The 14,948-nt window shown below is 44.3% G+C and overlaps 1 long non-coding RNA gene across 1 annotated transcript; it reads right to left on the bottom strand.

The window, feature by feature from the left end:
- Positions 1 to 1,928: 1,928 nt before the first annotated feature.
- Positions 1,929 to 14,421, bottom strand: LOC135983110 (uncharacterized). Its single transcript, XR_010600600.1, has 2 exons — positions 14,093 to 14,421; positions 1,929 to 6,002 (listed from the first exon to the last, which is right to left on the bottom strand). It is a non-coding gene; the product is annotated as an uncharacterized LOC135983110 (long non-coding RNA).
- Positions 14,422 to 14,948: the final 527 nt, after the last annotated feature.

The following is a 14,948-nucleotide window of genomic DNA, read 5'->3' as shown; positions in this document are numbered from 1 at the left end:
AGACCACTAAGGAATTCTATTACTGCCTGCTCTGTAACCTTGGGTGCCTTTTGCTGTGCAGCTTTGGTTCAGACCCCTGACACTAGTAGCTTGTACACATGAACAAGATCTCATCCTGGCTTCCACCAGCCTAGTCACTCCTTGCAGGGTAACACCAACAGCCCTTCCAGTCTTGAGTCTTCCTAAATCCATATTTCCCAAGTTCCTAACTACCAGACACTCTGACTTTTCCCTGCCAATTCGTCACCCCTTAAAGGTATGAAACCAGTCCCCCCAGTCACCAGCCTGCTTTGACACACTCCACACAGTTAGCAGAACAGAGGGGTAAAAATGAACTGAAGGTTTATTTAATAGAAAAAACACAGATTCAAAGGTGAAACAGTAAGGGGAAAACAAACACATACAAGTTACACAGAAAATAAAGGCACAACCTCAAGCTTTGCACTTCTAGTATTAGAAACAGGGCTGGCTCCAGGCACCAGCGGAGGAAGCATATGCTGGGGGCGGCACATGCTAAGGGGCGGCATTCCATCCATTCTTGGGGCGGCACAGTCCGGGTGGCTTTTTTTTGCTTCAGCAGTTCGGGCAGCAGTCCAAGCGGCTTTTTCTTTTTTTTTGTTTGGGGCAAAAATAATAGAGCCAGCCCTGATTAGAAAAGGGATTTTATCTAAAAAAAGAAGTTATTTATTGCCTCTGAACAGTTTCCCAGCATATCCCATGCTATAGAGGGGATCCAGCATTTCACAGGCAGCACCTGCCAAGTGACTGTCCCTCAGTTTCTGGATCCCAAAATTCAGACACAAGCCTGCTTTTAAAAGGCTTTTTTTCTCTTTTTTATTTTTCTTCTCTTAGTCCATGGTGACTCACGCTTATTTAGTGTGGAAATCCTTCTTGATTGAAGAGTGGGGATGTCTCAATGTCTTTCCATTAACGTTAATGGTCCCCCATTGTCTCTTCTTCACTGGACAACCACACCTTGCTGTGAGGTGTGCTTGAAATTGTAGTATAGGTTATGAGCTCAGTTTTCTATATACATAAATACATATATACACAGACTGTGGTTATACATCTATCTCATGACCATCAAGTTCAGAACACTACAAGCTTTCATGAAAGACTTTACTTGATACACTGTGATAGTACAATAATATAGTATGCAATCAGTTGATTCAACTGCTCATTTTGGGGGTTTAACCCAGTGATGTGCTAATTTTTCTTGTCGCACCCCCTTTACTATTTACAGAATTTGTCACTTCCCCCACTCCATTACTTGTAATTTGAAGTAATCCATTACTTCTGCGCTACTGCTGGGGGCAGTGCTGCCTTCAGAGCTGGGCAGCCGGAGACCGGCGGCTGCTGGCCGGGGCATTCATGTTATTTGCCCAGTGGGAGGACTTTTTTTTTTTTTTTTTTTTTTTAATACTGCTCATGTCCCACCCCACAATACCCACTCTATTTTTATCCTACTCCTGCTATTATGGCAGTGTGACCCGGGGTGCCTGGGGCAACCCTCACTGAAAATGCCAAGATTAGAGGAGGCTGCAAAAAGGATAGATTCACCAACCAGTCACAAACTGTGCTCCTGATCCCCCACCCTGGTTATCAAGAAGCTAATAAAGAAATAGCATGGCCCCTTTTACTGCATTCCAATTCTCTGGCTCCCAATCAGCACATAGATCCAGTACAGTGAGAAGTTACATAAAAACTCTGCTCACTATAAAAAATGTTCTTCTGACCCCAAAGGACCAGCCACATTACCAGGTCAGTACAGGTTTGGATATTACCCAAAATACCATGCGGACAGCCAATCCTGTAGTACCTAAAACTGAAGGTTTATTACAAAAGAAAAGAAAAGAAAAGAAAAGAAAAAAGAATTGTTAAATGATAAAGCAATCACATACATACAAAAAGAACAGGAGTACTTGTGGCACCTTAGAAACTAACAAATTTATTTGAGCATAAGCTTTCGTGGACTACAGCCCACTTCTTCGGATGCAACAGATACATACAGATACTTCAAAGTCCATTTATCAGGTTCTTAGCAGTAGTGGTGAGTTTGCTGGTTTGAAAGTCCCTCTGGAACACATCCAAAGTTTGGATGGGTCATTCAGTCCTTTGTTTGGACCTTCATTTGTAGAACAGTTGCTTCTGGGAGTAAGAAGCAGGAAGGATTGAAGACAAAATGGAAATGATGCAACTGCCCTTTATATTCCTTTTGCCATGTGGCTTGTACTTCCTGTATCCCAAACACAAGCTTCACAGCACGTGGCATGGGAAAGCCTTAGAGTTCTGTCTACCAACTTTCCCCTACATGCTTTGCTGACTCATAAGGTGTATCCCCTGGCTCCTTTTAATGGATTCATTGTACAGCTTATGACCCTTGATGGGACATCAAACAGGCGAGGCAGTGCTGATGCCAATCTGTCTGGGGCTATCACCCAGAAACACAGCACAAGTTTGGAAATACAGATATACCATACGTATCTATAACTCACAATACAAAGGTGATACAAACATATAAACAAGATAATCATAACATTTTCACAGATACCTTACATGGTCAGATTCCTTGCAATTTTATATGATATTGTTGTTATCAATATTAAAGTGTCTCCCAGATTTCATACAGTGTCACAGGAATAGGATCAGAGCTTCTTTGTCCCCCTGCCCTCCAAGAACCTCTTGTGATCACCCTGGGGTGGGGGGTGCTCCGCAGTTTGCACACCTTTGGTTTAAACCTTTGGTTCTCACCTTGGGCTGTCTGGATGCTGATTATCACAGATCTGATCTCTTTGAAAATTGGAACAGTGGAGCCATTGATGATATTAGAGATTTTCTTGTTATATATAAGTGGTATGTTTTCATCTACCCTTTTTAGTGGGGATAGGGAGAGGAAGGTTTCCACAGAGAGAGTGGGGTTATAGTTGCTAGGAGTCATCCTCCACCTCTCCTGGAAGGCTTAAATCTACATTCTCTTGCAGGGGGAGGTGGTGTTCCTTTGAAAATGAATTTGCAGTAAGATACGGCTACAAAAGAAATCATGTCATGCAGCTGAGAAGCAATAGTTCTGGGTAGGGCTCTGGGGGACATCATCTGGGTTACTGCACTCAGTCATGGGCATCATATTACCAGAGAGATATGAAAAAATAGGAGGGAGTTCAGGGAAGAGAAACAAAAATGATCAGGGAGCTAGAGGGACTGTTAAGGATTAAAAGAGCTAAAAATCTTTGTAGCTTGGCTTAATGACAACTAAGGGAGGACTTTATAAGAGTCTACAAGTGTAGGAAGAGTGCAAATAATAAAAAAAGAAGAGGAATTATTTTGTGCTGTATGGGCAGGGTAAGAGTGAGATCAAATGGGATGCAATAAAGAAAGGGGAGATTAAAGATCAGGGAAGCTTGCCTGACAGTGATATGTATTAAGTTGTGGGAATGATGGAAGCTCCATCACTTGATAATTTTTAAGATAGACTGGACAAGACACTAAAAATGTTATGAAGGGAAGGAGCTTGCATTTACAAGGAGATGGGCTGGAGGGAAAAGGCATATTGTTTATTGTTTCTAACTTTTGTGATTCTGTGAAACATCAGGCACCAGTTTGTTGGGAGAGCAAATTACTGAGGTTGCTCTAAAGATCTGAAACATCTCTGTAGAGAAAGCTGCCATGCTGGGCAGTAATTCTATGTCCCTCGGCTTGGTTCTATCAGGAAGAAAGATCTGCAGAACTGCACAGCATCCTCCTCATCCCCCGTCCCCAAAACTGCCAAACCTGTGAGTTCTTACCAGAGATTTTGAAGTTCTTAATTATTCAGTGAATCCCAACTTCCTCTGGGTCCTCCCATGCCTACATCAAGCTCCACAGCCAATCTACTCACTTCAGTTTATAGCTTAAAGGAGATTTTCCATTTGGGGCAAGTTTTGTGCTCATAAATGTTAACACTGACTAGAGAGAGGCAGCGTGCAGGCAAGGTGGGGTGCAGGCGTCCTTCTCGTCAGTTCTGTGACACAGCTCAATCCTGACCTGTGCTCCTATCCCACAATTCCAGTCCCCCACAATTCAGTCCTGACCTCAATATCCCATTCTAGGCCTTGGCCTCTTCCATTCAGAGACTTGTGAACTGGATAGTGGATGTGATATGTGAACACCCTCAGTTACGCATAGGTCTACACTGCAGCTGAGAGGTGTGATTCCCAGCCCAGCTAGACAGACTCACACTAACTTTGCTTGAGCTAGCGCACTAAGAAATAGAAGTGTGAACGCTGAGACTTGGGTTCACACCCAGGGGGTCAGGCAGGTTTGGACTTGAGCTGCTAGCCTGAGCCCCTGCCAGTGCCACGTCCACACTGCTATTTTTAGCGCACTTGCTCGAGTGGAGCTAGCAGGAGTCTGCCTATCTGCGCTGGGAATCGCACCTCCCAGCTGCTGTGTAGACATTCCCCAAAAAGTCTAATTCTACCATCTTCATTCAAATGAACTGGTAACCTACTGCACAGACAGGCCCACTGATTTCAGAGGGGCCACATATGCAGTAAGGTGCTATGCAATGTAAGCAAGGATGGCAAAATTAGTCTCTCAGATATTGGATTAAACCCAGTAAAATTATACTGGTCACTCCTCCTGGCTGGGTCACTCTTTACCTAAGATATTCCAAGAAAAACAGCTCTGCTTTGAAAATGACCTTTCAAATACCTCTTTTACCTAGTGTAATGGAGGGTTCTGCAAGTACCATCTCTAGGGGAAGCTTTGGCAATAATATTCAGAATTAGCACAAGAAAAAGCATAATGTGGATAGTTAAGTGTGTCGGATACAATTCTTCCAGTGTTTTAGACTTTAACCTACATGATCCATTGTACTTTGAACCATACAGGCCCCTTATATCCACAAACCAGTATGTGTGCAGCCCAGTACTCATATATAACCATGTAATAAAGAGTGACCCTACAACTGCAAACCACTAGATGGAAGGGGAAAAAATGGTGAGGAAAGCAATTTCAGTGTGGAGTTTTCCAATGGGCTATTTTAAACAACAGCGAGGAAAAGAAAGGATTTTTCAAAATTAAAGAAAAATGTCTTGCCAGACCACTTTGAACCTGAGTTTTATACTGTGCCCTTCCCTCACTATATAAATGACTCCCCCATGCATATATATATACACATGTCTGCCATCCCGGACAAGCACCACTTGTCTTCATATCTGGCCCAAACAGCAAATAGAAGTTATTGAACCTTCAAGGTCTACCTCCCAGCACTGCTGAACACATGCAGGCATTTCCCAGAAGTGACCCCTGGTGCCTGATGCTTTTGGCAGGGCCAGCTCCAGGCACCAGCTTAACAAGCAGGTGCTTGGGGCAGCCAAGGGAGAGGGGCGCACCTGCGGCAATTTGGGGGCGGCAGGTCCCTCACTCCTCTAGCCGATCGTGGCTTTTTTTGCTTGGGGCGGCAGAAATGCTGGAGCCGGCCCTGGCTTTTGGCTAGGGAAACTTTAGCAGCTGCTGAATCCACGTCATATGGAGGGAGGCAGCACGTCTGCCAGCCCTGCTAAAGCAGCCAGGGGCAAGCTGCAGCAAGCTCTCAGCAGCCTGGGGAGGGGGGATAACTAATAACACAAAGCAAGTACAGATCGCTGACTGATTCCACAAGAAGAGAAGCAAAATGACAAAGTAAGGGCTGTAATTGCAGGGCAGAGACCTATAATTCTCTCCATGCAGCGCCCCTCGTTAGTATGTGCAGAACAGATGTCTCCAACTGGGACTCTTGCCAGCACAGTTTAGCAGAGGTATTGTCACTGGATGGGGACTATGCACTGTAAAGGAAATTTAGTCTTTGATGTGCTTGGTAACTGCAATCACGGCTGTGGGGTTATGTTCCTTCCTTGAAATGAGGGAACAGCTTGTTCCTCCATGCCCTGCCTCTCTTCTCCCCAGCGAAGTGCAGGGCCTTGGCTGGGTCAGGATAGCAGAGAGATTATGGGGCCAAACAACATCTGAGGAGAGGGAAAGGCCTGTGGGAAAAAGCACAAACTTAACATTCAAAAGTGAAGTGAAAATATCCCAGTATCACACAGTACCTTGACAAAAGGTTTGCTGGGAAATGAGACCTAGAGACTGAGGCCACAGACAGATAAAAATAACTTCAAAGCCACGATTTTACTGAGTCCTTCCCTGGACACCTGTGATTTGCATGTGACCTCACAGGAAAGGACAATGGCTGTAGCTGACCTCTCCCCCAAAAGCATACTGACCCAGCCAAGCCTAGCTGCAACTCTCAGTGAAGTGAACAGGAGCTGTGTGGCTAAGTTGTGGGATGTTCGAAAGTGGAGGAGAGGATGTTCTCAGGACACACTTCCAAATGAAATTCACGCATGTGCAGAAAGTTAGCATGAAGTCTATGTACCACTTAAGTCCCATTAAAGTCATATTTTGAAGGGGGTATATTTTAAGGGGGACACCAACCTTTGTAGGAAATAAGCAGAGAGAATCATTCATTTCACAGAGAACCATTCAACAGCTATCATGACTTTGGGTCATTACTAAATGGGGACCAGATTTGAACCAAGTGACCTCTGCATCCCATTACAATCCCCTCATATTTTCCTCTGAAAGTGCAGCGGCACCAATGCCTTTAGTACCTGTGGATTTCCTGCAGACATTTGAAAGAGAAAAGGCAGACCTACGATGCCATACAACAGCCCCCTTTTTAGTGTGGCAGGAACTGAAAAGAAGTACCACATTTTTCATTTTTATTTTTTTCATTTTTATTTTCCTCTGTGGATTTTTTATTACTATTACTATTATTATTATTATTCTCTTCCTGCTCCCCACATGCAGTTTGTTGATCAGAAGCAGCAAAATTTGCCTAAAACCCACCCCAGGGTTCCTGGAACATGACAAATCAATTAAACCTAAAGCAGAAATAAAAATTCCCTGGTGACTGGGCAGATGAGCAATTTCCAGTCTCTCTGGGCCACCGGGCAAGGGAAGAGGGTGAGAGACAGAGGCACAGTCTCTTATGCTCTAGTGATATATTGGTAGCAACAAGCATGTCGTAAATATTACAAAAGGCAAAGTCAGAACTCAGATAAGTAACACAAGGGTCCTTGTGTCAGCAGACAGCACCTCCACAAATCACCTCACACCAACATTTTCACTCCGCTCTGAAAGCAAGAACCAGGGGGAAAGCTTCTGCATGGTTTACTAGTTTCTTGACGTAAATGCTTTCAACACACTTACTGAAAAGGTCTCCTCTTTCAGGCCAGTTTGTTTTTGTTTTAATTTTCTTTCCAAAATTCTCTACCGAGGTCATGGGAAGTGCTGCTCGGCCAAGTCCAATGATATACATCAGCATGTTCTCAGCAACATGCAAACAACAAACCTCTCTGAAGGGCATTAAAGACTAATAACCGAGCTCATCTTATTCACCTTTGGGAAGTGCTGCAGCTGGCCAAGAAGAGAAACTACTTCTCCCACAAATCCTTAAATTAACCACCTCAGCAGCTCAGACACTAAAACAAACTATGGCAGGGATGGAGTATGATATAGTGGTTAAAGCAGAAATCTGCACATCAGGACCTGCTATTCCCAAACCAGTCCAGCATTCACTATGTAACCTGGGACAAGTCATTCAAACTCAATGTCTTGGCTTCCCCATCTTTAAAAGGGGGACAATAATCAGATCTTAACTTTAACTGAGGTGAGTTCATGATTTATTGACCTAAGAGGTAAATACTCACTGAGCTGGACCTGAGATCAGCATATACCTTGAAGGACAACAAATCTAGATGTTCATCTCATCATGATGTCAATATCTTCTTATTATGCCCAATGTACAGATGGCAATGCTCAGGCATAGGAAGATTCAGTGTCACACAGTGAGTATAATTTGAGCATCTTGTGAGACCTTTAGTAATTGAAGGTTGTGGGCATGTTACTACCCTAGATTTGCCTCAGTCCATCATATAACTATCTGCATGGCATTCACTCATAGGGCCAATGCAGGTAATAGTCAAACGCATGTATTATTTCTGTAGGTTTTATAGAGTTATTAATTTATGTAAATAAGCTCTGTTAGTAGACATTGTTAACTCTAAATTTTAAAACTTTTCACATAACATATTCCTTTCTTGGGAATTTGAAATAGGACAGGAAATGTGTCACATCTCCTGAAGAAATGTAGGAAATCCCAGCATGCTTATTTGCCACTCAGTTTCAAATCTGTTCTGAGGGAATGGAACAGTATATGTGTGTGGTCTCCACTTACATAATGGGTGCCAGACACCGAGGGCTACACAGAAACATCAGAATGTGCAGTTATTTGTACTGCAACAAACTCAATTCTATCTAGGAATAACACGGTTATCACTATGTCTCAGCCACACAGAACCTCATCGCAATGACTGGGATAGAACTTTATCTACTTTTGCTACAAAAATTACAGACTCCCTCGAGTTAGGCTGAAGGAGAATCTTCTTTAGCAATTATCAGTGTTGGGCCTAGGACACACTGATGAACAATCTTGATTCCCTCCTGAAGAGGCCAGTGGTGCATACATATGTGTACTCCAACTAGTTCATTACAGTATATTGTCCCTCATGTATTTAAAAATAGGCTGTGTAACACTAAATATTTTAAGTCGCATGCAAAACTAGATAACTCTGTAATTGAATAAAACCTCTTCAGAAGGCCTGGTGGGGCCAGGCCACGGCCTCCCTCAACTTGGGAGTAGTTGTGAGCTGCAGAAATTGGCTTTGCTATGGAAACAGCAACTTGTACATTCTGTAACAGCACAGAACTGATAGAAAGCAAAGCACATTCTAATTAACCACTCACAACTTACTCCTATTGGTTGTACATACTGTGCTGAACATGGTGCACCCTGAGCCTGCAGTACTTAAAGACAGAAAGTGCCATAACAGGAGTCTCTGAAAGAAATCCACACACGTGGGGAAGCTCATGGCTGCAACCTTTTCACAATAGCCCATCTGGTGGCAGACAGCACATGGTAGAGTTGCCATATCAGGGCCACTTAACTCCCTTCTTGCAGCTGCAGACTCGAGAAGCATACAATGTTCTGTAGAGTATCATCTCTCCTTTCACTTACACTGGCATAAATCAGGAATCACATCCCTGAAGTAGATCAGTGTAACACTGGAGTAATGAGAATCAGGCCCACAGAGTCGCCACTATAATAGTCAAAGATGGCAGGCGGCCATCAAGTGTGCAAGTCTATTTAGCAAAGGGAACAAGATGACAAGTAGCTTAAGGAAACAGAAGGTGAGTGGAAGAGGAGGACAAAGTAATACAGGCCTCATTGACATGATGTGTCCTCTTTGGGGCACGGACCATCACTTGCTATTCATCTAACTGGTTTTTAGCAGAATAGGGCCCTCATCTTGTTTGGGGCTTCTCAGTGCTACTCTGATAATTATGGTGATCAATGATGTAAAACAGCTGAGGGAACAAGGGTTAGTTGCACCTATATGCATTTGAACGGACTGGTGAATGCAGGCAAGACAGAGCAATATGTACATTTCCAAAAAGGAGAACGTGGGCTCTCCATATACTCGCTCTTTTATGTGTGTCTTTTATCCAATGAGAGAGAGCGAGAGAGAGAGACGGTCAGGACAGTCTTCCAAGATTTCAAACTTTTAAGAGTTAAAACAAAAAGAACTCCTGCCTCAGCTGCATAAATACGGCTGTTTCCATGCAGAGCAGGATGGGGAGGGAAGGTTAGATAAGCACGGCCTTGGCAACCTGAATAAGCAAATAGAGCCAAGCTCAGTTATCCCCATGAGCAAATCTCTGGTTTTACTCACAGCAGTTTGTCACATGTACTATGAGACCTTCAAAGAGCCACTGCCAGCCAAGACCAACTCAGTGTGGCTTCACCTGATTCATCCAGGATGGGAAGGGATTTCCAGACAGGATTACATCAGCATGGCTTTTACTAGCAAGACCACAGGAAGGCAGCACCCCTGGAAAAATCATGGAGCAGGTCCTCAAGGAAACCATTTTGAAGCACTTGGAGGAGAGGTAGGGGGTCAGGAACAGTCAGCATGGATTCACCAAGGGCAAGTCATGCCTGACCAACCTGATTGCCTTCTATGATGAGATAACTGGCTCTGTGGATATGGGGAAAGCGGTGGACGTGATATATCTTAACTTTAGTAAAGGTTTTGATATGGTCTCCCACAGTATTCTTGCCAGCAAATTAAAAAAGTATGGATTGGATGAATGGACTATAAGGTGAAGAGAAAGCTGGCTAGATTGTCAGCCTCAACAGGTAGTGATCAACAGCTCGATGTTTAGTTGGCAGTCGTTATCAAGCGGAGTGCCCCAGGGGTCTGTCCTGGGACTGGTTTCGTTTAACATCTTTATTAATGATCTGGACGATGGGATAGATTGCACCATCAGCAAGTTCATGGATGACCCTAAACTGGAGGGAGAAGTAGATATGCTGGAAGGTAGGGATAGGATCCAGAGTGACCTAGACAAATTGGAGGATTGGGCCAAAAGAAATCTGATGAGATTCAACAAGGACAAGTGTAGAGTCCTGCATTTAGGATGGAAGAATCCCATGCACTGCTACAGGCTGGGGACCGACTAGCTAAGCAGCAGCTCTTCAGAAAAAGACCTGGGGATTACAGTGGATGAGAAGCTGGATATGAGTCAGCAGTGTGCCCTTGTTGCAGCATATTGGGCTGTATTAGGAGCATTGCCAGCAGATTGAGGGAAGTGATTATTCCCCTCTATTCGGCACTGGTGAGGCCACATTTGGAGTATTGCATACAATTTTGGGCCCACCACTACAGAAAGGATGTGGACAAATTGGAGAGATTCCAGCAGAGGGCAACAAAAATGATCAGGGGGCTGGGGCACATGACTTACAAAGAGAGGCTGAGGGAACTGGGCTTGTTTAGTCTGCAGAAGAGAAGCATGAGGGGGGATTTGATAGCATTCTTCAACTACCTGAGGCGGGGTTCCAAAGAGGATGGAGCTCGGCTGTTCTCAGTGGTGGCAGATGAGAGAACAAGGAGCAATGGTCTCAAGTTGCAGTGAGGGAGGTCTAGGTTGGATATTAGGAAACACTATTTCACTAGGAGGGTGGTGAAGCACTGGAATGGGTTACCTAGGGAGGTGGTGGAATCTCCGTCCTTAGAGGTTTTTAAGGCCCGGCTTGACAAAGCCCTGGCTGGGATGATTTAGTTGGTGTTGGTGCTATGATTTAGTTGGTGCTTTGAGCAGGGGGTTGGACTAGATGACTTCCTGAGGTCTCTTCCAACCCTAATCTTCTATAATTCTATGATTCTATGAACAGAGAGCAGCTCATCCTAGCTCCTATCAGCACAGCCGGGGAGAGCAAACTCCCATCTTAGACCACCTCTTTGCAGCTTGGTTACAGAAGAGGTAACCCCAACCATGGGGAGGGCTCACGTGGCAGACCACGCACATCCTGTTCGAGTGTCAGACTCAACAATGAGGCCAGCCATAGGAATCAGATTTCGTTAGGCCCTTCGGTGTCTTACTGGTGACACAATCCCCCCCCCCCCCCCCCCCCCCCAAAATACTTTTAATACACACTCTTCTCATCGTAAGGCCCCAGCTTGGATTCAGCTATTGCTTGGGATGTCCCATTCTTCCACTGAGATCTGAGTACTGGATTTGAAAGGTAGGGGTGTTTGAGACCTACATGGATTTGATGGCAGGCATGGCGTACTTAGCACAGATATTATCAAAGTGAGCTGGAGGATTCTGGATGGAGCTGCATAGCCCTCTCTGCCCTAGGAGGCTCCCTAACAGAAATTGTCAGTCACATCCGAAAGAGCTACAGCCCGGTGGCCTTGCATGGCTAACAATGGGAGCCTGGATGAGCTAAGCACAGCTGTGCTGTACCAGAAGGCTGCCTTTCCCCAAACAGACACCTTGGCCTTTTATATTACAATGAGGCTAGCCTGATTAATGACTCCTCTGCTGAAGGGATGACTCAGATGCAGCCCTGATGAATGGAAGCTCTCATGTTATGAAAGCAGCACAGAACAGAGTGTATCTGTTTGTTGTTGTTTTTCCCCTAACCCTCCTCTCCCGCACCTTCAATTTTTTCTCTTTTTTTCCTAATCCCAAAGATTGCTGTCAAGTAAAATTCCCATTTTAGTTAGGAATTGGTCCTGCTTTGAGCAGGGGGTTGGACTAGATGACCTCCTGAGGTCCTTTTCAATCCTGATATTCTGTGATTCATTTCCCAGCCATGACTGTGTTCACTTGATATGCCTTCTACCCAATGCTGCCAATAAATGAAGCCTTAGGAAAGAATCCAGCTTGTTCCCTTTCTGTGTTTCCCATAGCAGCTGAAATGAAGCAATTATAAGGACTTTTTTTTTTACAGAGAAAGAGAAGTCCTATAAGTATCAGAGCTTCCTCCTCGAAACAGGGTGTGGGTGTGAGGAGGAAATAAACGAATAGACTCAACACAGTATTAAACAATGTCTAAAGCAGCATTGCTACAATAACAGCCTTATATAAGCAGCTAAGTGAAATGGATTGTGCATCTCTGGTTGTAAGGTATACATGCAGGCAGGGGAAGAGCTATGGCTAGCGTGGGACCCTTGGCTGGAATTATGGTTGGTAATTGGCAGAGACTTACCTCTAGCCCTAGAGTGTAAATCCAACCCATTTGTGTAGGGATTAGAAGTTGTTCCCATCAGACAGCTGTTGGGAGGCCCTTAGGTGAAATGGGTTTGGTCGGTCACTGTATATTTCTCAGTGGACAAGTAAGACAAGGTGGGTGAGGTATCTGTATCTCCTTCATGTCTGAGCTCTGTGTAAGATCGAAAGCTTGTCTCTCTCATCAACAGAAGTTGGTCCAATAAAAGACATTACCTCACCCCGCCTTGTCTCTGTAATACCTGGGACCAACAAGGTTACAACAGCACTGCATACATCGGTGGACACGTGTCAATCTAACAAATACACCTAAGCAACTAACACTAGTTGCCCCTTTATACAGGGGTGCCATTTTAGATTTAGGAGGGGTGGGCAACTTTAACTGTGATTCCAAGGGCTACTTAGGCACCTGAAAACTCAGATTTTTTTGCAGATCATTTAGAAATTAGCTGACAGGAGCACTTTGTCTAATTTCTATATTAAAAAAAAAAAAGAGGATTTTATAAATATTAGACCCACTCAGCTCTAATACTAACATGTTCTCACATCTTGTGTCAAGTCACTTAAGTAACATTGGTTAGGCTTAAAATTTTAATGTATTTAAATCTTGAATACAACAATTGAAACAATTGTAGAAAAATCTAGATTACTTTCTATCACTTCTTTGCAGTTTACCAAGCTTCGAATAGATCATTTAACTTTGGAAACATCCTATTAGGGCAAGGCCCCATGAGGTTATACTGCACCTGCCTGGGGCTCTAGAGGTGTTACCTCACTAAAAACTTCCATATCCTTAATTTAATCACCAGCCCTTTCGTATCTTAATCACCCTGCCTCTGTTTGTAAATAAAATACTGACTCCCTGCTGCAGGGGCACCTCTCCTCTGCAGAATTTACATTTCACACTAATCCTGTGCTGTAGGTTAAGAGCTCCACCTGGGAGCTTGCACGCTTCCTGTATGAAACTTGGGGGGGGGGGAGGCTACTGCCTTCTCTTGCCGCTCCTAATTGGAGCCATTGCCCTTATAAACTGTCTCAGCAAAGAGGCCAAGGTCCTCCACTAGAGATGGTCCTTCCAGGGCAGGACCAAGGAATGTTGGCAGCACAGTGTAAAGGAAACTTGCACGGCCTAAGTAGGCCCCACTACACAATTTTGAAGTGTCCCTCTTCCTTAGCTCTGCACTTACAGCTACGTAGAATCAACCAAACCCTGCCACCATGCCCTCCATCTCTGACGGTGCTGCCAATCCCTTCACCATCCAGTGTCTTGCCTAGGGTGACCAGACAGCAAATGGGAAAAATCGGGACAGGAGGTGGGGGGTAATAGGCACCTATAAGAAAAAGACCCAAAAATCAGGACTGTCCCTATAAAATCGGGACATCTGGTCACCCTCGTCTTGCCTCACTCACCCTTTCAGTTTCTCTGTACACTTACCATGTCTGCTAGTGGCTGGCACAGAAGCCTGCTACTGCCTGTCTCTCTGCTGGGGTTGCTCTGACACTGGTTAGCTTCATAATTCACCATGGGAACTGGAATGTGGAGCAGCAGACAAAGGAGCCAAGTCACTTTTCTCCACTTCCTGACAGTAGCAAGAGTTACCTGCAGTGAGGTTGGAAATCTGGCTGCTCTCCCTGCTCCCTACTGGTCCCCTCCTGTCTGGTGCCTCATGAAGGTACCTCTACCCCATGATATTCAGACTGAGGCTTGGGAACTGCAAGTGATTCTTTAATGCGTCTCTAGCAGCTCTTTGCAGCACATGATATTAAAACGCTGTGTGATTTAATTATTAACTAATCAGGATGCTTTTACTATATCATTAACCAGTTGTAGTTGATAAAATAATAATACTTGGTCAGTCATTTTGCTGTGAGACTAATATGACTATACAGTACTATAGTCAATGAAACAATGAATTCACACTACTGTGGCGCTTTTGGGTAATGTTGATTGCTAATTTGGCTCTCAAACTACTCTCTGTGATGGCAATAGCTCCTGCAAGGCCTCTTGGGCACATGACTCCCCTCCAACAGGCACCACAGGAACTGCTGGGATCAGAATTATAGGCATTTACCTATCATTTAGGACAGGAAGTGAAAAATCCCAACCCCACTGATTCTGCAATGGGGATTATGGGTAGCTGAATGGAGTTTGGCCCTTTAATGAGGTTGATGAACCAAGAGAAAGATAATGGAAACTGCATAAATAAAAGTATAATCAAAATAAACAAAGGAGGCACCAAGAAACATGGGGGGGAACCATCAAACATGAGCTTCCCTGCATCTTCCTCTTG

The sequence above is a fragment of the Chrysemys picta genome, chromosome 4 (assembly GCF_011386835.1).
Source record: "Chrysemys picta bellii isolate R12L10 chromosome 4, ASM1138683v2, whole genome shotgun sequence".
In the NCBI taxonomy this organism is placed as follows: Eukaryota; Metazoa; Chordata; order Testudines; family Emydidae; genus Chrysemys; species Chrysemys picta.
This window is presented reverse-complemented; position numbering and strand designations above follow the sequence as displayed.